The following is a 21,681-nucleotide window of genomic DNA, read 5'->3' as shown; positions in this document are numbered from 1 at the left end:
ATAGTAGCTAAAATAACATTTAAAAAATATTTTTAATTGCGTTTATGCCATGCGCATGAGGATGCCCTTGGAAGCCAGAAGAGGCATCAGATCTCTGGAGCTGGGGTTACATGCAGTTGTGAGCTGCCCTCCTGTGGGTGCTGGGAGCCTCTTTAAAAAGATTCATTTAAGTGGCTAATTACTTGGTATGCTGTGTGCCTGTGTGAGTTTATGTTCATCATGTGTGTGCCCAGAGAGGTCAGAAGAGGCCATTAAATCCTCCAGCACTGACACAGCAGGTGGCGGTGAGCCACCACGTGGGTGCTAAACCCCTAACCTGGGCCATCTGCAAGAGCAGCGAGACTACACTGCTGAGCGGCCTCTCCAGAGCCCACTTCATTCTGTTTTCTTCTTTGAGGGAGGGTCTCTCGTTTACCAGCATGGTAAGTTCAATGGGCTACATTCAATGCAGTCTGAAAGACAAAATGCTCCGCCCCCAGGACTTTGGGGCCCTCCTGACTTGCTCCCTTAGAAATCAACGCTTGACTGGGTGTGATGGCACTGGCCTGCCTTTAACCCCAGCATTTGGAAAGCAGAGGCAGGATGGTCTCTTCAAGTTTGAGGCCGGTTAGTTCTAGGACAACCAGGGCTCCATAAGGAGACCTTATCTCAAAAACAAACAGACACAAAGATGACTTATTACAGTGACCCTTTAATACAGTTCCTCATGTTGTGATGACCCCCAACCATAAAATTATTTTTGTTACCTCATAATTGTAATTTTGTTACTATCAGAAGTCACAAAGTAAATAACTGAAATGTGACCCCTATGAAAGGATCTTTCTACCTCCAAAAGGGTCGCTACCCACAGGTTGAGAAATACTGGTTAGCAGGTTGCCAGGAGCATTCACCAGGTTAGACTTCAGCCATAGCAGGTCCCTCAGCTGTCTAACAGTCACAGTTAACCCTTCCAGCTTCTAGGCTCCAGCCAGGCCTCTAAGTGCTCATGCTCAGGCCACAGGTGTTCCTGGGAGCACTTGCCTTAGGGTAAAATGTCCGGAAGTGGGGTTGCAGGACTTGCACTTAGGGCCTTTTCGTGTTTTGGATTCTGCATTTTTCACCTGATGGCAGAGTGCCCCTGCCTTGCTCCCCCCACCCCAACCTGTTCCTACCCACACAGTGTCACGCCTGGGATCTGAGTGGCAGAGTGACAGGCAGCCCTGAGCAACTGAAGGAGCTGTCGTGGCTGTCACCCTCCTCCAGGGCCTCCTGGGACACACACCAGGTGAGGATAGTGCCTCTGGCAGCTTCTCTCTGCAAAGCCAAGTGGTAGGGGCAGGAAGGGGCCTGCAGAACACGGTGTGCTCTGTCGCTGCAGGCCTAGGGGACGGGCTTCCTGCTGGAGATGATGGCCGGGTGTCAGCAGCCTCTGCAGGTGCGGGGCCAGGCGGGGACGTGGACACAGGGATGGACTGAAGACACTGACCAGCCGAGAAGAAACACCTCACATTTAGTTTACACTTCCGTTTTAATCACTACTTTAAAAATTAATACCTCAAGTGCAGCCAAGGCTACACAGAGAAACCATGTCTCAAAAACAAAACAAAAGCCGGGCGTTGGTGGCGCATGCCTTTAATCCCAGCACTCGGGAGGCAGAGGCAGGTGGATCTCTATGAGTTCGAGGCCAGCCTGGTCTACAAAGTGAGTTCCAGGACAGCCTCCAAAACCACAGAGAAACCCTGTCTCGAAAAACCAAAAAAAAAAAAAAAAAAAAAAAAACCAAAAACCAAACAAACAAAACAAAAACCAATTATTTTAGCATTTTAGCTGTATTTTATTAATTTAATGCTTACTTTTTTATTGTTTTATGGCTTACTTTTGTTTTTGCTTAGTGAGGCAGGATCTCCAAGTTGTTATATAATCCGAGATCACCTGAGAGTGACCTTGAGTTCCTGATTCTCCAGCCTCTGCCTCCTGAGAGTAGGGTTGTAGACCTGAACCACCACGCTGTTTTTGTGCCCATAGAAACCAGTGCTTTGTGGATGTTAGGTGGACCCAAGCAACCGCATCCCAGCCCACATGTTTTGATTTTACTTTATTGCATCTGTGTAACTATTTGCATACAAACACACACACTGCATGTGCATGTGTGCTCCAGAGTGAACTCAAGTGCCAAGACACACGGGTGGAGCCAGAGGACAGCTCACCAGACTCAGTCCTCTTTTGTTACGTGGGTCCTGGATCAAACTCGGGTCATCAGATGTGGGAACACGGTCCTACTCCTGTTGAGTCTCCACCTCTCCAGCCTGATGCGTCCTTTTAGTTTGTTTTGTTTCAAGACAGGGTTTCTCTGTGCAACAGTCCTGCCTGGCCTTGAACTCACTTTCTAGACCAGGTTAGCCTGGAACTCAGGGATTACATGCCCTCAGCTGCAGCCACTAAGAGCACCACCTGTGCACATTCGCTAAGTTCCCTTTTAAAAGGTGGGCCTTGCCCACCTCCCGTCTCCCTCCCCCCTCCTGTCACCCTCTCCCCCTCCCTCCTCTTCTCCCTCTCTCCTCCTCCCCCTCTCCCCCTTCTCTTCCCACACTCTGTCCCCAGGGACCAGTCTCTGCCCCCTCTCTCTGTCCCTTTCTCAGCCCTTGCTCTCTCCTCTTCAAATAAGCCTCCTATGTGAGCTTCACTGTATGGCCTGGCTTCTCTTCAGAGTGTTTTTTAAACTATGACAATGGCATCTCAGAAACATCTGTAAATTCACTTACAGGGGATCTGAGTCCCTCTTTTGGTCTTATTGGGGGTGCCAGGCCTGCATGCAGTACACTTACATATGAAAGAAATATTAACTATGAGTCTCTTCTATCAAGTACTATAAAACTTGTGTTTAGGATAGGTTATCAAATATTTTTACCCCCCCCACACACCTTTTGAGACTTTTATGCAAATATTTTATCCTCAGTAAAACCTGTTTGCTCAGAGGGCCATGGCATGCCAGGAATTTGATGGCCCCTTCCCTTTTCCTCCTTCTTTTCCTGTACCTCAATTCCTTTAGGATTAGCTAGTCAAAAAGACTTTAATGGCAGACCTCAGCCAATGGGGAAAGGACAGAGTGACCTGGGTTAGAATAAAAGCCAACTGTCCTCCCTGGCTCTGTGACTGCTCTTTGGAGTATACCATCTTGTTTGTTTTGTGAGACAGAGTCTCACTAAGTAGCCCTGGCTGTCCTGGAATTCGTTATGTAGACCCGGCTGACCTCGAGCCCAGAGATCTGCCTGCCTCTGCATCTGCCTCTGCCTCCCAGTGCTGGAATTTTTTTTGTTTTGCTTTTGGTTTTTCGAGACAGGGTTTCTCTGTAGCTTTGGAGGCTGTCCTGGAACTCACTTTGTAAACCAGGCTGGCCTCTAACTCACAGAGATCCGCCTGCCTCTGCCTCCCGAGTGCTGGGATTAAAGGCGTGCGCCACCAACGCCCGGCCCAGTGCTGGAATTTAAGACATGCATTACCAATTCCAGCTTGAGCACACAGCCTCTTCATCAGGAGTAAACATTTGCCTTGTCCAGACACTTCAGGTGAAGTGGGGGTTTCTTCTTTGTGATCCTAAGCTTATTTCAAACACATACATATTTTTAAAAAGGTTTGGGGAGCTAGGCATTAGTGATGCATGCCTTTAATCCCAGCACTTGGGAGGCAGAGGCAGGTGGATCTCTGTGAGTTTGAGGCCAGCCTGGTCTACAGAGCAAGTTCCAGGACAGGCTCCAAAGCCACAGAGAAACCCTACCTCAAAGAAACAAATAAAAGGTTTGGGGAGCTGGAGAGAGCTCTGTGGTTAAGAGCACCTGTGTGTGCTCTTTCAGGATCTGAGTCCAGATCCCTTGAGCATTTTATAACCACAGTAATTTCAGTTCTAGGGGATACAATGCCTTCATGGACACACACCTAAATTAAATAGTGGCAACAACAATATAAAGGATAAAGAAAAAAGAAGTCCCTGCAGCATATTAGGTTAAAGTGCAGAAGGCAGCTGTCTCATTCGCCTCCAGGCTCTAGCCTGCTGCCTGGAGCCAACTCACCTTATTATACCCATCCAAGCACATGGATGCTTCTCTCTGTGTAAACATTATATGTCCATGTATAGTAACTGAAAGCTTCAGGCATTACGCTGGCCTGCCCTGTTACCTGGCAAGATGCACTCAGGCAGCACTCTGGCCAGCCCAGAGTTCTGTGAGAACCACGCAGGTGCAAAGGACCCCTTTAAAGGACTGACCCGTGCCTCTCTCTTACTCTTGTCTTCCTCTCCATCTCATCTTCTCTCTTACTCTCGTCTCTCTCTCTCTCTCTCTCTCTCTCTCTCTCTCTCTCTCTCTCTCTCTCTCTCTCATCTTATCTCTCTCTCATATCACCCCTCTCTCTGTCTCTCATATCTCATCTCTCTCTCAGCCCTACACAGGTTGGTTACCTCTCACCCCCCTTTCCCTCCTTGTCTACCAATAAAACTCCATGTGGGATGTTGAGTCAGGGTTGTGTCTGGTTACTGGGTAAACCTAGACATTTTAAACAACATTGGTTCCCTGAATGGGAACCTAGACATTTTAACAACAGTAACACTAATGTTTCTACATGTAACCTTAACAAGACCCACCCAGCTCTCAGCGCCTAGTTCTCTTGCAAGCAGGTACCAGCTTTTTCAAATCACCCAGCCCAGGCAGCCTCCCTGGGCTCTAGTGACCCTCCTTCCTAGCTTTTTTGTTCTCTCTCTCATAGAGAAAATGCTGCAGAGACATCAACCCTTAGAAGTACAATTGCGCCGGGCGTTGGTGGTGCATGCCTTTAATCCCAACACTCAGGAGGCAGAGGCAAACGGATCTCTGTGAGTTTGAGCCCAGCCTGGTCTACAGAGTGAATTCTAGGACAGTCTCCAAAACAATACAGAGAAATCCTGTCTCGAAAAGCAAGCAAAAACGAAGTAGAATTGCTGGCTGGCTTGGCCGGTTAGAATGTTGATGGCTTTCGTAAATTCAACACCATTAAAGGCTCCAGCCATTTCCATTTCCACAATCTCACCCTCAAGAGCACTTCCCGGTTCCGATGTTAATCATTTGACACTTTCCTCTCATCTTAATTTGTGTTTAACAGTCAAGAGTTGAGATGGGTTTCCCACGAGTCTATCCAGCATCGATCTCTTCGCAGTCTCTTACGGGGTTCACTCCGCACGCTTTATGGATTTCTAATCGTGCGGCGTAGTTAGGAATCTTGTCTCTCTTCTCGGTGCAGATGTCTTCCCCGATTTACCTATTGTCTCGCTTTGTCTTTGCTGCAAGGGAGCTTTACATTTTAAACACTCCATTAGCGCATGCGTATCCGCGTTGCCCATCATAAGCTCTACGGTCCCATTGCGAAGGTTCCATTCTGAAGCCACCTGCAGCTAATTCTGATGTGCAGAAAAGGCTTCGGATCCATAGTTAATTGCTCTCTGAATGGTTATCTCTCTCGTTCACTGTTTACTGGCTAGGTCATTTCCCCACTGATGTAGTGTCACTTTGGGAGGCTTTGAAATGCCCACATACAGGTCTGGTGTGTCTCAGTGATTTTTCTGCCTACTTTTGAGCTGGGGCCAAGTTGCCTCGTTTACCCCAGCGTCACTATACTTTTACCCCCTAGTAAGATGGCCTGTTAAGAGGTTTATTGCCTCTTGTCACTTGTTTACTTTCCAGGTGACTTTTAGTGTTGCTTTGTTAGCCTCGTGGGAGAACAACATGAAACATACAAAATGACCACATTGGCACATGCTGTGCAGAGAGAGTCCTGGGGAGGGAGAGAGGAGGACAGGACAGAAGGCTTTGCCTGTCTTCAAAAACACCAGGCTTTTTATTTTGGGCCACCAACCAGCTCCCAAATCATGACCCGAGACTTACTAGTCGTGAATTCTCAGCTTAGGCTCCTTTCTGGCTAGCTCTTTTAAATGAGCTGGTTTCCCTTTATCTGCCTTGGCCTTGGCTTTTTACTTTCCTTTTGTCTCTCTTACTTTCACTGCTGCTGGCGTCTGTCTGGCAGCTGCCCGGATTCTTTCCCCAGGCGTCTCTCTGTCTCCCTCTCCCTTGCTCTCTTGTTCTTTCTCTCTCTCCTATTTATTCTCCCGGTCCACCAGCCCCGCCTGTCCTTCCTCTGCCTAGCTATGGGGTGTTCAGTTTTTTATTAGACCAATCAGGTGCCTTAGGCAGGCAAGAACAAACAGATGCAACACATCGTTACATATTTAAACACACGTCCTTACATCATTAAACAAATGCAGCACAAACAAAAGTAACACCCCTTTACATAATTAAAGTAATATTCCACAGCATAAGCAAATGTATCACATCTTTGCCCAGCTAAGGTAATATTCCACAACAATACATATCTGGCAAAAATATAGGTTAAAATATAGGAAACATTTTCTCAAAGATACCAACATCCTTTAACAGGGATCTCACTGTGTAGACTATGTTGAACTCCAATAAGCCCAAAGAGATCCACCTGCCTCTGTCTCCCAAATTCTGGGATTAAAAAAAATATAAACTGCCACGCCCTTTATTTAAGATAGAATTTCATGTAGTGCTGCTGGTCTCAGTTCTCTGTGTAGCCACGGATGACTGTGAACTTCAATCCTCTGCCTACCTCCAAGATAATAGGGTTACACGCTCGCCCTACTCCCCTTGCAGTTCTTCCGATACAAAATGTGCCTTTCCGTTTATTCAAGCCTGCTATGTTCCTCAAGCTCACATCTTTCATTTAGAGAGGATTTATAGGATTTTTGTTAATGAGTTTCTAAACCACTCTTCTTTGTGTTGGCATTATGAATGTGCTCTTTTCATCCAGAGTGCTGCCTAACTGGTTATTACAATGGATTTCTTTTTTAAAAAAAAGTGTAGCCCAAGCTGCCTGGGAAGTTGCTATGCACTGAGGCTAGTTTTGAACTCCTGATCTTCCTGCTTCTGCCTCCTGAGTTACTGGGATTGCCATAGCAGCTTCTGAATTCTTGGTTAAGTCAGGCTCCTAATGCCTTCATGCCAGTTACTGCTCTGTCCCTAGCAAGGGCCCTAGCAGATAGGTGACTGTTGTTGAGAGGACTCTGGTATTGGGTGGCGGGACTTTGTCATTGGAACCCTCAGGCATGGGGCTGAGGCCTCAGGTGGAGAGGCCTCGGTGGCAGCAATGACCAACTTGAGCTCTCTCCTATGGAGACTAAACACTCTCATTCTGCCTCACTCTGATCTGAAGAAGCAGCCACTTAAGGGCTGTTTACTAGACAAATGGCTGAGGGCATTCACTCAGTGGCTGTCTGTGGCCATTAAGTAATGATTTTCCTGCCAAGTATGTGACAATATAGTTTATGACATGGAGCAAAGACTTCAGGGCAGAAAAGCCCAGAGTGATTACAACCAGGATGGAAAGAGACTGCGTACTAAGTTTTATCCACTCTGCTCCTAGCCAGTGCCTGCAGTATGGTAGGTGCCCTGTATTTACTTCATGGAACAGAGGACCTGGTCACGAAATGTGGTGGAAACTCCTATTTAGAAATCATCTAAATAGGGTCAAGTGTGGTCACGCACACCTTTGATCCCAGCACTTGGGAGGCAGAGGCAGGCGGATCTCTGTGAGTTAGAAGCCAAGCCTCGTCTACAAAGTGAGTTCCAGGATACCCAGAGCTGTTACACAGAGAAGCCCTGTCTTGAAAAACCAAAACCAGGGCTGGAGAGATGGCTCAGAGGTTAAGAGCACTGCCTGGTCTTCCAGAGGTCCTGAGTTCAATTCCCAGCAACCATATGGTGGCTCACAACCATTTATAATGAGATCCCATACCCTCTTCTGGCGTGCATACTCATAATAAATAAAAAAAAGAAAAACCAAAACCAAACAAACAAAAAACCCACCAAATAAATAATAGAACCCCCACTCCTGCCAAAGGACAATGGAGATGGCTCAGAGGATCCACATGTCTGCATGAGCCTGACGTGCAAGCTCCACCCTGTCCCTGAAATTCCCTGGGTAAGAAGCTGACGTGGTGGCCGGAGTCAGTTATCCCAGCTGCTATGCTGAGATGGCAGGTGAGGACCTGAGACTGTGGAAGCTCATGTCCTCTGACCACCCAAGTCCAGTGGCTCACTCACGCCCGTGAGTGCCTGCCCTCAAACAAACAAGTCTGCAAAAGATGGTTGGATTGTGTGTGTGTGTGTGTGTGTGTGTGTGTGTGTGTGTGTGTGTGCACATGCCCGTGAGTGCCTGCCTTCAAACAAACAAGTCTGCAAAAGATGGCTGGATTGTGTGTGTGTGTGTGTGTGTGTGTGTACATGCATGTGCGTGTCTGCAGGCACAGGAGGCTAGAAGGTATTCAGTCCCCAGGAGCTGGAGTTATATAGGTACAAGCCATCCATCCCATCCCATTTGGGTGCTGGGAACTGAACTCAGGTCCTCTGGAAGAAGAGCAAGTGCTCTTAACCACTGAGCATCTCTCCATCCCTTTTGTTTTATTTGTATTTTCTCATTTTTTTTTAAAGACAGGGTCTTTCTATTGTGTAGCTCTGGCTGTTCTGGAACTCACTATGTAGATCAGGCTGTCCTCAAATTCACAGAGACCGACCTACCTCTGCCTCCTGCATGCTGGGTGTAAAGGTGTGCTCTACAATGCCCCTGTCTTATATTTAGATGGTCTTGCTACGTAGCCTTGCATGACCTGGAACACTGGTATATAGATCAGGCTAGCATCAAACGTGCTGCAAGCCTGCTTTTGCCTCCTGAGTTCTGGAGTTTGTGCACATCACAACTAGGTAATGAGATTACTATAACTATTGCTCTCTTTCTCTTTTGAGACAGGATCTCATGTAGCCCAAGCTGGCCTTGAACTCACTGTGTAGCCTAGGCAAGCTGCTCCCGAACTCCTGATTACCCTGCCTCAGCCTCTCTTCACACCAACACCTAGTTAATGTGATTTTTTTCAAAGTCCCATATGTTATGTCTTCTAACATGTCTGTATGGAAGCTAGGTAGAAGAGAATTTCTCCCTTTCTTTCTATTAAAGGGTCCCTAGGAGGCTCTGCTCCATATGGCCACCAGGGGGCAGGGTTGTTCTATTGTGGGGGGATTGTAATGGCCTACTCAAGTTCCAAACAGCTTTGCAGTTCTGTGGAACCACCTGCCTGAGACCTTCAAGGAAATAAGAATCAGCCTGTTTCCCCTCACTAAAAGCACAGATCCCAGACTGGGGACCCGAGCTGCAAGCATGTCCTTTGTTTCTCGTGTGATGAGCACAGCCTGACATTGGGCCGGATGCCTTCTGTGAACTCACAGTTCCCTGAGCACTAGGCCCTATTTAAAGGCTTTACCTGAGATCTTCAGTGGAAAAGCTTTGCTAACCTCCAGACAGATGTAGAGGAATGTCTCCCCGAGCCCTTGAATGCCCGATCTGAACCAGTCTAGAGCAACAGCCCCTCCTGTCATGACGTTCACAGTTTGGTGTGTGTGTATGGAAAGTAGATAAACATACAACTTGAGGGCTGTGTAAGTACTGTGAAGAAAGTAGATTAGGGCAAGGGAACTGAGAGACAAAGGCTGGGAATGCTATTCTTAGCGGGTGTGTGTGTGTGTGTGTGTGTGTGTGTGTGTGTGTGTGTGCATGCCTGCATGCCACTGCACTCACAGAGCTCAGACATGTATGCATATGCATGGGGAGTCTAGTGTTGAGATGTCACTCTCCACTTGATGGACTGAGATAGGGGTTGAAACTGAAACCCAGCCATTTGACTAGGTTGGCTGGTCAGTGACCTCCAGGGATCAACTTGTCTCAGTCTCACCAGAGTGAGGGGACACAGGCACCCACTGTCTGCTGCATATAGCTTTTACATGGATGCTGGTGGTCTAAACTCACATTTGCATGGCAAGCATATCTCTGAACTGTTAACCTGGCCCCAGGAGTGCTATTTTACACAAAGGTCAGGGAAATCTCTCATGATGTTGACTTTGAACAGAGACTTAAGCAAGTTAACCAAGCAAGATGAATGGGAAGGTGACAAGAGTAATGTGCCTGGCCAGCATGTCCAGAGCCTGGGCTAGATCCCCAGAACCTTGCAATAAAATGCAGAGTTCATTATAACAAAACAACAGAGACAACACCAGGGGAGAAGTTAGGCCAGATCGTGTAAAGGCCATATGGCAGCATAATGTTCCTGTGGATTGTGTATTCTGGGGTGGGGGTGGGGTAATGAACCTCAGGGGTGCAGGACTCCAGGGGTCCCTGTAGGCCATTGGGGACCATGCCTCCTGGTCCTTTTGCTCAGTGAGTTACTGTATGGAGAACGGGTCCCAAAGGTTGGAGGTGTGATCAGGAATCTTCCGAAAGTGTCCATGTGAAAGAGGCTTTGTACCCAGGACACTCAGGAAGGGCTTGCTTAGTTGAATTGAACTGTTTCATTTCAAACCTGTTGAAATCAGGACCTTCGGGCATTTTCCGGGACATGAGGGAGACCCCCAACACACTAGAAACAAAAACCTCCCCAGGAAAAGCCATCTGGATTGGGGAGATCGGGATTCACAGAATCCTGTTTTCTGCCAGAAACCATGGAGTTTGAAGCCAGAAGTGCCCACTGGATGTTGAAATCCAGACCTGAAGGTAGGCAGTGATGTCATTCATGGGAGGCCACATGGCAGCAACTCCATGGATTCCAGAATGAGGGCTTGCTCTGCTCACGCACTTGACTCTGGCTACTGTGCCCTGTCTCTAGGTTCTTGCACCCACTCTGTTCCCACAGTCCCGAGGGTGTCCCTGGGTTGCAGCTGAGGTATGCCAGTGCCTCTGGCCACAGGCCATGCTAGGCAGCAGGCCAGCTTGACAATGCCGCACCCACAACCCATATTCTGCCTTGCTTCCCCAGACCTCCAAGGCAGCTCTGGCTTCTCAGCACTTGACAGCTCCTGGATCCTCTCACTCAGCGCCCAGTTCAGAAATAGATGCTGGCTGAGCCCCGTGCTTGCATGTGATGCTGATGTGAGGGAAAGTCAGAGTGCCTGTCAGCGTTGTACGTGTCCATGCACTGTGACTGATGCTTCCTGCTACAGGCTACAGGATGCAGCCCTCAGCAGTGCAGGCAGATTTATGCACCGGGATCATAACAAAGAACAGAAGCTGTGGGCTGGAGAGATGGTCAGAGGTTAAGAGCACTGAATGTTCTTCTAGAGGTCCTGAGTTCAATTCCCAGCAACCACATGGTGGCTCACAACTATCTGTAATGAGATCTGGCGCCCTCTTTTGGTATTGCAGAAATCTTAAAAAAAAAAAAGAACAGAAGCCGTGTGTGTGTGTGTGTGTGTGTGTGTGTGTGTGTGTGTGTGTGTGTGCCTGTATGAGTTTATATGCATCGTGTACATGCAGGTAACTGAGGAGACCAGAGAGTGTTGGATCCCCTGGAACTGGAGCTACACAGATGGTTGTGTGAGCCACCTGATATGGGTGCTGGGAACCGAACCCAGGTCCTGTATAAGAGCAGTCAGTGCTCTTAACCACTCAGTCATCTCGCCAACACTGAGCAATAGGCTTCAAGGGAAGCTGTGTGTGTGTGTGTGTGTGTGTGTGTGTGTACACATGCAAATATTGCCTACAATAAATTTTTTCGAGGGGGGATGTTTCAAGACAGGGTTTCTCTGTGTAGCCCTGGCTGTCCTGACTTGCTGTGTAGACCAGGTTGGCCTCAAACTCAGAGATCCACCTGTCTTTGCTTTCTAAGTACTAGGATTAAAGGAGTGCTCCCGTGCACTGCCCAGCCACCTACAATAAAATCTAGAGTAGGAGAAGGAGGAAGACAGCAGCGGCGGCAACTAACATCGGGCACAGCTGCATATATCTTTAGCCCTAACCTTTGGGAGGCAAAGGCAGGTGGATCTCTGTGAGTTCAAGGCCAGCTTGGTCTACATAGTAGTTCTAGGCCAGCCAGAGCTACATAGTAAGAGTGTGTCTCCAAAAAAAGAGCAGGAGGGGAGGGAGCTGAAGAGAGGGCTCGGCAGTTTGGGTGGAGCAGCGTGCTTGCTGAAGACCTGAGTTCAGTTCTCAGTCCCAGATCAGGAGGCTCCCGACTGCCTGTAATCCCAGGCATCTGGTGACTCCTGGTCTCTAAGGGCCTTGACACTCAGGCACATTCAGACACACAATAATTAAGAGTAAAATTTTAAATGTTTAAAACTCTTCAGAGGGAAACAAAGTAAAGCTTAGAGTCATCCTATGAGCTATTGCACTTCTGGGCATAAACCCAAGAGAACCAATTAACATTTACACAAAAAACTCAACATGAATGCTCACAGCAGTGCTCCTCATAACAGCTAAATGAAGACCAGCTCAGATACATGAATAAAATATGCCATGCAATGAAGTTTTATTCAGATATGAAAATGAAGGACCTGGAGTGTAGCTTAGTTGCTAGAGTGCTTGCCTAGCATGCATAAAACTCTGGGTTCATACCCAGCACAGTATAAACCAACCATGGTGGGGGCAGCCATGTAATCCTAGCACTTGGGAGATGAAGACAGGAGAATGGGAAGTTCAAGGCTATCTTTAGTTACTTAGGGAGTTCAAGGTCAGCCTGGACTGCATGAGACTGTCTTTTAAAAAAAGGCTAAAACCAGGAGCTAGAGAGATGGCTGGATGATCAAGCACCAGCTGCTCTCGTAAGAGGACAGGTCCAGTCCCCAGCACTCACATTGTAGCTGACTGCAACTCCAGTTCCAGGCCTCCAACAGCCTCTTCTGACCTCCGAGGGCACCGGGCATGCCAGTGGTGCACAAACAAACAAGCAGATAAAACGTCCATATACGTAAAATACAATAAACAAACCCTTTTAAAAAACCTTAAAACTTTCCCCTATCCTCTCCTCTCTCTTTTTTTAAAAAAATACATGTATGTATGTATGTATGTATGTATGTATATGTGTGCGGTGAAGGAGCATGTGCCACGGCATGTATGTTCAGGCAGAGGACAATATGCAGCCATCAGTTCTCTCCTTTGATAATGTAGGTTCCCGAGTTGAACTCGAGCTGTTGTCTTAGTGGCAACACTGTATCCACATAGCTGGTCTAGCTGTACAAGCCTGCTCCTGTGCTTTTCTACATATTATTTACTACTCTGCAACACTGTGTGGATTTGTGTTGGTTGTTTTGGGCTGTTACATTTACCTCTGAGTTTCCAGTGCCTGGGGTAGGGCTTGGCAACAAAGTGGCAGTAGACAGGCAGAAACAATGAATGGAAAGCAAGTTTTACTACTCCTCCCAGCCCTCCACTGCTGCCCCCCCCCACTCTCTAACCTCAGTGCTCTTTGCTGGAGGGAATCATTTCTCATTTCTCATGGTATCTCTTAGTCTCTAGGTCAGCGTCTCTAAATAACCTGCTCCTGTTGCAAACTTTTGTTGTTGTTTTGTTTTGAAACAGTGACTCTCTAATTGCTAAGTAGAACAGACTGGTTCACCATGCCCTTGCCTCTGCCTCCCCAGTGCCGAAACTGTATCCCAACACTTGGTTTGCAATTTTTAAAAATTTATTTTATGCGTTTCACCCCTCTACTGACTTTTTTGGATTCTCCCATTTGGTAATGGGTAATCTGTTACCTCCAAACTGACATTTTACATTTAGTTAAATCATTATGACTATGTAAATATTGTTCACAGCAAAGACAAAATTCCCACACTGATTATATTTCTTTCTACATAGCTTTTGCTCTTCCCAGAGCACCTAATTGCCTGTTTCATTCCTTAAATGACTATTATTATCATAATCCTGATAATTTTCTAGTATTACACCATGTTAGAGATCCTTGGGAGTTTTATCTTCTCTCCCCTGGTAGTTACCATACGTTGTAACTGTGCATTTATTTGGTTATTTATTTTCTTGTCTGTTTTGCTCACTCATTGGAACATAAGCTTCTAGAGAAAAAGCCTGTTGTTTCCAGAACATTCCCAGCACCTGACACCTGCTCCTTGCCTCACACATGAGACCTGGAGCTTGACGATTAAGCTACACTGACTGGCTGGCCAGTGCCAAAGGGACGGTGATGGGTATTTTTGGTTTGACTACATCTGGAATTAATTAAAACCCCAAACTGGGGCACACCTGTGGGGGATTTTCGCTTAACTTGAAGTGGGAAGATTCACTTCTAATCTGGGTCTGTGAGATGGGAAGACATTTCACTCAGATCTGAGGTGGGAAGCTGCCTGTAATGTGGGTTTGGATGTGGAAGAAGGAGGTTTTGCCGGCCAGACCTTGACTTGCTAGCAAGTCCATTCCTTCACTGGCGTTAGAACCCAATTCTTGCACCTGCTGGCATAAACTGACATCCAGCCTCACTGATTGAACAACTGCTGGATTTCTGAATCTTCCATTCATAGGCAGCCATTGGTGGACTAGCTGGACCACAGCTTACAAATTACTCTAATAAAGCCCCCCTTTTTTGTTTTTTTGAGACAGGGTTTCTCTGTATTATTTTGGAGGCTGTCCTGGAACTTTCTCTGTAGACCAGGTTGGCCTTGAACTCACAGAGATCCACCTGCCCCTGCCTCCTGAGTGCTGGGATTAAAGGCATGCAGCACCAACGCCTGGCAATAAAGCCCTTTTCTATATAAAGAGATCCATTCTATAACTTCTGTTACACTAGAGACCCCTGACTAATATGGATATCCTCCTGTTTTTGCCTCGCCAGTGTTGGAATGTGGTATGTGCCACTGTACCCAGCCTTTTTTTTCCTGGTTGCTAGGGACTGAACTTAGTTCCTCATGCTTGTGTGACAAGCACTTTACTGACTAAGCCATTGTCTCAGCCCTGGATCCCTTTGTGTTTTGAGACATCACTAACCCTAGCACAACTGACTCCATGATGGGAGGACTATTCAGCCAAAAACAGCAGCACCACTTGCCACAATGAAAACAAAGACTTATTTGATCAAAGTCCATAGTTCTAGGAAAACCTCTAGATGTACTAGCCTCTTCTGGCTCCCTGGTCTTATTAACTGAAGTTTGTCAACCCGGAATATGGTTTTTGTGCTTAAAAAGTCAGCCTGAGAAAGACTCAGTGCTACAAAGGGATTCTAAACACCCAGTGTAGTCGCCAGCCAGCTAATGAAGACTTTCTATTGGCTCGAACCCATGTCCAAGCAGTCTTCTCTGGTGGACACCCCGTGTCTTAGGATTTATTGCTGTGAAAAGACACCACAGCAACTTTTTTGTTGTTTGTATGTTTCTTGAGTCAGGGTTTCTCTGAGTAGCCCTGGCTGTCCTGGAAGTCACTCTGTAGACCAGGCCAGCCTTGAACTCACAGGTCACCTGCCTGTACCTCTGACAATGCTGGGATTAAAGGCGTGCACCCCCACCACCTAGCTTGAACAACTGTTATAAAGGAAAGCATTTCACCAGGGCTGTCTTACACTTCCATTATTGTCATGATGTGAGCATGTTGGCATGAAGGCTGGCATGCTGGAGAGGTAGCTGAGTGTTCTACAACCAGATCAGCAGGCAGCAGGAAGAGAGAGAATAACCCAATGGAGCTGGCGTGAGCTTCTGAAACTCCAAAGCCCACACCCTGTGACATATTTCCTCCAACAAGGCCACCTGTCCTAGTCCTTTCAAGTAATGCCATTCCCTATGAGCCTATGAGGGTCATTTTCATCCAAATAATCACACCCCACAACAGTGACCCTCTGTGTCTTCCTCTAGGATTAGAGGTATGAGGGTTTTTTTCTTTTTTCTTTTTTAATTATTATGTATACAGTATTCTGCCTGCCAACCAGAAGAGGGTACCAGGCTCATTACAGATGGTTGTGAGTCACCATGAGGTTGCTGAGAATTGAACTCCAGTCCTCTGGAAGAGCAGCAAGTGCTCTTAACCACTAAGCCATCTCTCCAGCCTCAAGTTTGTGTTTTTTTTCTTTCTTTTTCTTTTTTCTCTCTTCTCTCTCTCTCTTTTTGTTTTTGTTTTTCAAGACATGGTTTCTCTGTATTGCTTTGGAGCCTGTCCTGGAACTCGCTCTGTAGACCAGGCTGGCCTCCAGTTCAGAGATCTGCCTGCCTCTGCCTCCCAAATTCTGGGATTAAAGGTGTGCGTCACCAACACCTGGCATTTGTGTTTTTCTTATAAGATCAAAATGTACCAGCCAGGCCCAGAGACTCTCCCCAGTCTCCCCAGATCCCTCAACATGTTCCCCTCCTGTATCCATGTCCTCTTTTTACTTATTCTATCTATCTATCTATCTATCTATCTATCTATCTATCTATCTATCTGTCTATCTGTCTATCTGTCTATCTGTCTATCTGTCTATCTGTCTATCTGTCTATCTGTCTATCTGTCTATCTGTCTATCTGTCTATCTGTCTATCTGTCTATCTGTCTATCTGTCTATCTGTCTATCTGTCTATCTGTCTATCTTGACTGGCCTCAAACTCACAGAGATCTGCCTGTCTCCACCTCCTGAGTGCTGGGATTAATGGACTAAGCCACTAATTTTTTTTATTTTTTTAAAGATTATTTTAATTTTATGAGTATAAGTGCTTTGTATGCATGTGAAGTATGAGTGTGTGTGTGTGTGTGTGTGTGTGTGTGCCTGCACATTCATGTGTGCCTACTACCTACAGAGTCTGGAAGAGGGCATCAAATCCCTTAGAACTAGAGTTAATGGCTGTGAGCTGCTATGTGGGTGCTGGGAACTGAACTTGGGTCCTTTGCAAAAACAGCAAATGCCCTAAGCCACTGAACATCTCTGCAGCCTTCTTTTTTAATGACTCAACAAGTGTAAATCCACCAAACCTGGCAACCTATTAGTGACCACACCATCAAAAACATGGAGCCTCCTTCCCCCAGCAACCATCAGGTGTAAATAATTCCCTAGCTAAGGGTGGGCTGTGGGAGTTCCTCCCCTATCCGTGCAGGAATGCTGGCGGGCTTGATCTAGTGCAGGCAGGGAGCCTCAGCTGCTGTATGAATTCGTGAGCACAGTGGCCGTGCCGTTCCCAAAGACAGTGTTCACAGCCTCCCTCCCTATCCTCTGGCTCTTTGTACCTTTTTGTCCCCTCTCCTGTGATGTTCCCTGAGCACTTAGGTCCCTTACTCTCAGCGCTGTGATCAGCTATGAATCTCTTCGTTAACACTGTCCGCTTCGAAAAGAAGCTGCTTTGGCCAGGGCTGCTCGATCACTTAATTCATAGAAGAAACATAAATATTTAGAAGGCAGCTTGACACCATGTTCATTTAGCTAAACGGTAGTATCAGATTCTCCCCTGGGACCTGCCCGGCCTTGGCTTTAGACCAGCAGGCATGAATTCCCTCTGTAGAGCAGGCCTCAGATTCAATCAGAAAAGGACTGGCTACCTCCACAGGGGTCACGCTGCTGGTTCACCAGTGGCCACACCCGCCTGGCGGGTCTGCAGCGTTCAGGGTCCACTGTCAGAACACTGCCCCAAAATGTGTGAGGGAGCTTCTAATGCTTGTGAGAAAACTCCAAGGGAACAAGAAAAGAGTTTAGTGACCTCAGTTTCTTCAAAGCATGGACTTGTCGTGGACTAGGCTTCCGTGCCCTGGCATGTGTAGTGGAGGGAAGAGAGTTTGCCTTACTACAACTGGCTTTTGGTATTTGTTTATGTGCCTCTATGTTCTTACCACGTGAGGCTCACCTCTGTGATCAGACATTTTACTCACGTGACTCCTCTTTACTCCTGTGGGATAAGTTGGCCGTTGCATGAGACTTCAGTCTGCCTCGTTTATCGACTCTATTCTCCCAGGTCCCACCGCCCCTAGAGGGGTAAAAAGTCTGCCATATTGATGGTTTTCTCCCCCAACAGCCCATATAGCACTTTCTAGGACTATGAGAGCTAGCTCCCAAGAGGGAAATTCCCAGGCCAATTCCAACATGGTTTCTCTAAGTCCTGCAACCAAAGCCTCTGGTGTCTTCAACAACATGGTATTAGCATTAGTTAGTTGGTAAGACACCTAAGAGAAATGCACATTTAACTGTCTGTACATCACAGTGATGGGAAAGGATTTCCTAGACGCTCACTTAGTTTGTCCTCATGTCTTTGGTTGTTGTTTTGGTTTTGTTTTTTTGAGACACGGTTTCTCTGTGTATCCTTGGCTGTCCTGACACTCACTCTGTAGGGCTGACCTCCACCTCAGAACTCAGAGATCTGCCTGCCTCTGCCAACTGAGGGCTGGGATTAAAGGCGTGTGCTACTACTGCCTGGCTTCTCCTCGTGTCTTCTGTTGGATGCATAAGAATTAGCTCCTGAGGCACTGCCAAAGTCTCGGGTATATTTGGTTCCAGGGACCTTTTTTTATGCCTTGGTGCCTAACAAGACTGTCCTTTTCCTGAGCATAGGCCGAAGTCAAGCTGGATCTTTTGTTATTGTTGTTAGATAACCTAGGTTGCCTGTGTATCTGAGGATGACCTTGAGCTCCTGATTCTTCCGTCATCGCATCATAAGTGGTACACACATGCGGAGGCGCGCGCACACACACACACACACACACACACACACACACACACACCCCTGTTCCATTCATTACCTTGTTAAAACAGTATCTGTTTTGTTTCTGCTAAGTATCTCACACACCAGCTGCCTGGAAGTCCTTCCCTCTCTGCCTCCCATGGCACCACAGGAGCGCTGGGGTTATGAAGGTGTTGCTGTCATACTGTGTAGCAGCTTCCTCTGGAGCAGAACTTCCCTTCAGGAGGGAGTTGGAGACCCTGAGGAGGTATAAGAAAAGTCACATGTCTGAGGAAGTAGAAACTTGACCGATTCCCCTCTTCGGCTGCTAGGGAGGAGTCTGAGCCGTTGGACTGCAGAGAAGAGGCTCTCCCACTGCTCAGCTGCTTGCAAGATGTGCAGACAACCCCACTTTTCAAGAGCTGTCACCCAAGCCAGGTGTGGCCCAGTCACCTTTAATCCCAGCACTCAGGCAGGTCTCTGAGTTGGAGGCCAGCCTGGTCTAAAGAGTGAGTTCTAGGACAGCCAGGACTACACAGAGAAACCCTGTCTAAAACAAAACAAAACAAAATTGTCACCTGAGGTGGCTTGTGGGTAACATTGCTCTCTTTTGAGTCACCCCCAACCATATACTCCTGTTGTACCCATGTGTGTCCCTGAGATGGACTTCGGTGCAGTCATTGCTTTGGTCTGTTGTGGGTTCCCTTTCTGGAATGAGTTAGATGTATATGTTGTATCACCCCAGAAGTCTGTCACACACACTACATCTAGCTTAAATATTTTTTAAAGTTTAATTTTATATGTATGGGGTTCTTTTTTTTCTATTTTCTTTTGGTTTTTTTTTGAGACAGAGTTTCTCTGTATTGTTTTGGAGGCTGTCCTGGAACTCGCTCTGTAGACCAGGCTGGCCTCGAACTCACGGAGATCCGCTTGCCTCTGCCTCCCGAGTGCTGGGATTAAAGGCGTGAGCCACCAACGCCCGGCTTGTATTGGGTTCTTGCCTGCATGTGTGGATGTGTATAACACGGATGTAGGGCCAGAAAAGGGCATTGGGCTAGGCAGTCCGTGCTCCTAACTGCTGAGCTGTCTCTCCAGTCCTACCACATTTAGCTTTTTGTGTGAGTTCCAGGAATCAAACTCGGACCATCAGGCTTGCACTGAAAGTGCTTTACCCCCGAGCATGCTCTGACACAGCTGTTATGCCTGGCCACGAACTCTTGACATAGCTACCTTCCGAGTGCTGGGCTCATGGGTGTGCACTACCATACTCTTCCTAAATGGCGCTGGGAAGAAGTCCATGGATTTGTGCTTGCTAGGTATAATGGCCGGTGTTTATCATCAGCTTGAGAAATCTAGAATCCCCTGGGAGTTAGACCTCTGGGTGTGTGCCCTAGTTCCTTTTCTATTGCCATTACAAAACACCACAAACAAGGGAACTTGTAAGGAAAGCATTTTGGGGCTCATGGTCCCAGGGGACAGTAGTGTCCCTGACCATCATGGTAGGGAGCAACAGGCAGGCATGGTGCTGTAGCAATAGGAGAGAGTTTACATCTGACCCACAAACATGAGGCAGAGGCAGACTCAACCGGAATACTATGGGCTTTTGAAACCTCAAAGCCCAACCCCAGTGACACTCCGCCTCCAACAAAGCCACGCCTTCTAATCCTTCCCAAACAGTTCCACCAACTGGAGCCCAAGTGTTCAAATATGTGAGCCTACGGGGACCGTACTCATTCAACCCACTACAGCATGTCTGCGGGGATTACCTTCGTTTCCTTAACTGAGGTGGAGAGACCTACCCAGCTACATCACTTTCTGGATGGACTTGGGCTTCCTGACTGTGGATGCGGAGTGGAGCGGCCGGCGGGTTCAAGTTCTTGCTGCCTTTGTTCCCCACCTCAACAGGCTGCACCCTGGCACTCTGAGTCATAACAGACCTTTCTTCCTTTAATTTTTTATATGTATGTATGTATGTATGTACACATTTAGTGTGTGTGTGCAGGAGTGTATATGGAAGTTGGTATTCTCCTTCCACCACGTGGGTCCTAGAGATTGGACTCAGGCTTGGCAGCAATTGCCTTTACCTACTGAGCCTTCTTATCAGCCCCATAAGTTGACTTTGTCAGCATATTTTATCACAGAATGGGAAAGTAATTAAGACACGGCAAGTACTGTGTTAGCTGTTTTTTGAGACAGGGTCTTACAATGCATTATGGAATGGCTTTGAACTTGGGATCCTCCTGCTTCCTGCCTCAGCCTTCCAAACACAGGGATTATGGCCATGAGCCATCCTTGTCCGACACAAATTTCTAATCCAATTTCATCTTACAGGTTGGGAATCAAACCTGGGGCTGCACATGCTGGACAAGCATTCTTCCACTGAACGGTGGCCTCAGCCCTTACATTTTGTTATTAATAAAAGCACTAACAAAAAGCACTATATGTTTATCTTAGAAAATTTGGAAGATAGAGACAAAGGAAAGCACAAGGGCACCAAGCAGTCCCTGGATGGGCATTCTTCACATGAGACACGGTTTTCAAAGTTCCTGCCAGTCTTGTGTGTGTTCTCTTACATGGCAAATGTGGGGTGATGGCATGTGGCTGTGTTTGTTCCACCCGATTTGGATAACAACATGCAGAATGTGAAGATCTTCCCTTGACATCACAGGGCTTCCTGCGACCTGAAGGTGCCGATCCCATCAGCTAGAAAAAGTGTGTCTGGGGGCTCACGTGGGCAGCCGCTTCTCCTTGTCTTATTCTCCAGAGGTAGGTGCTACATAAGGATGCCCTGGATAGCCCCTGTGGACACATGCTTGGGGTAGACTCAGGAGTAGGGGCTTGTGTGCCCTTGTCCCTTTTCTGACTATGGGGGGCATATGTGTGTCTTGGTGCCTGAAGTTAATCCTTTCAGATGGCCCAGCTGGGTCCTCAATGGGCAGCATGGGAGGCTAGTTGTAGACAGGGGTCCGAGACCCTCTGAGAACTTCTAGAAATGCCCGACCTTGGTCTCCCCCAACCCCCTTCCAGCTCCCAGTCACTTTGCATCCATTAACCCTGCTCTGGCTGTCATTAGTACCTAAAACACCCACGAGACCTTGAGTCACTGGGCTCCAGGGCCTTTGTTCCCATCCACTTCTCCACGAGTACAGTGGGCTGAAGGTCATGGACACAATGGTAAATGGCTCTCCTGCCTGCTGATGCACAGGGCAGGCGCTTTCCTGAGTGTGGAG

The sequence above is a fragment of the Mesocricetus auratus genome, unplaced genomic scaffold, assembly GCF_017639785.1.
Source record: "Mesocricetus auratus isolate SY011 unplaced genomic scaffold, BCM_Maur_2.0 Super-Scaffold_100024, whole genome shotgun sequence".
NCBI lineage: Eukaryota > Metazoa > Chordata > Mammalia > Rodentia > Cricetidae > Mesocricetus > Mesocricetus auratus.
This window is presented reverse-complemented; position numbering follows the sequence as displayed.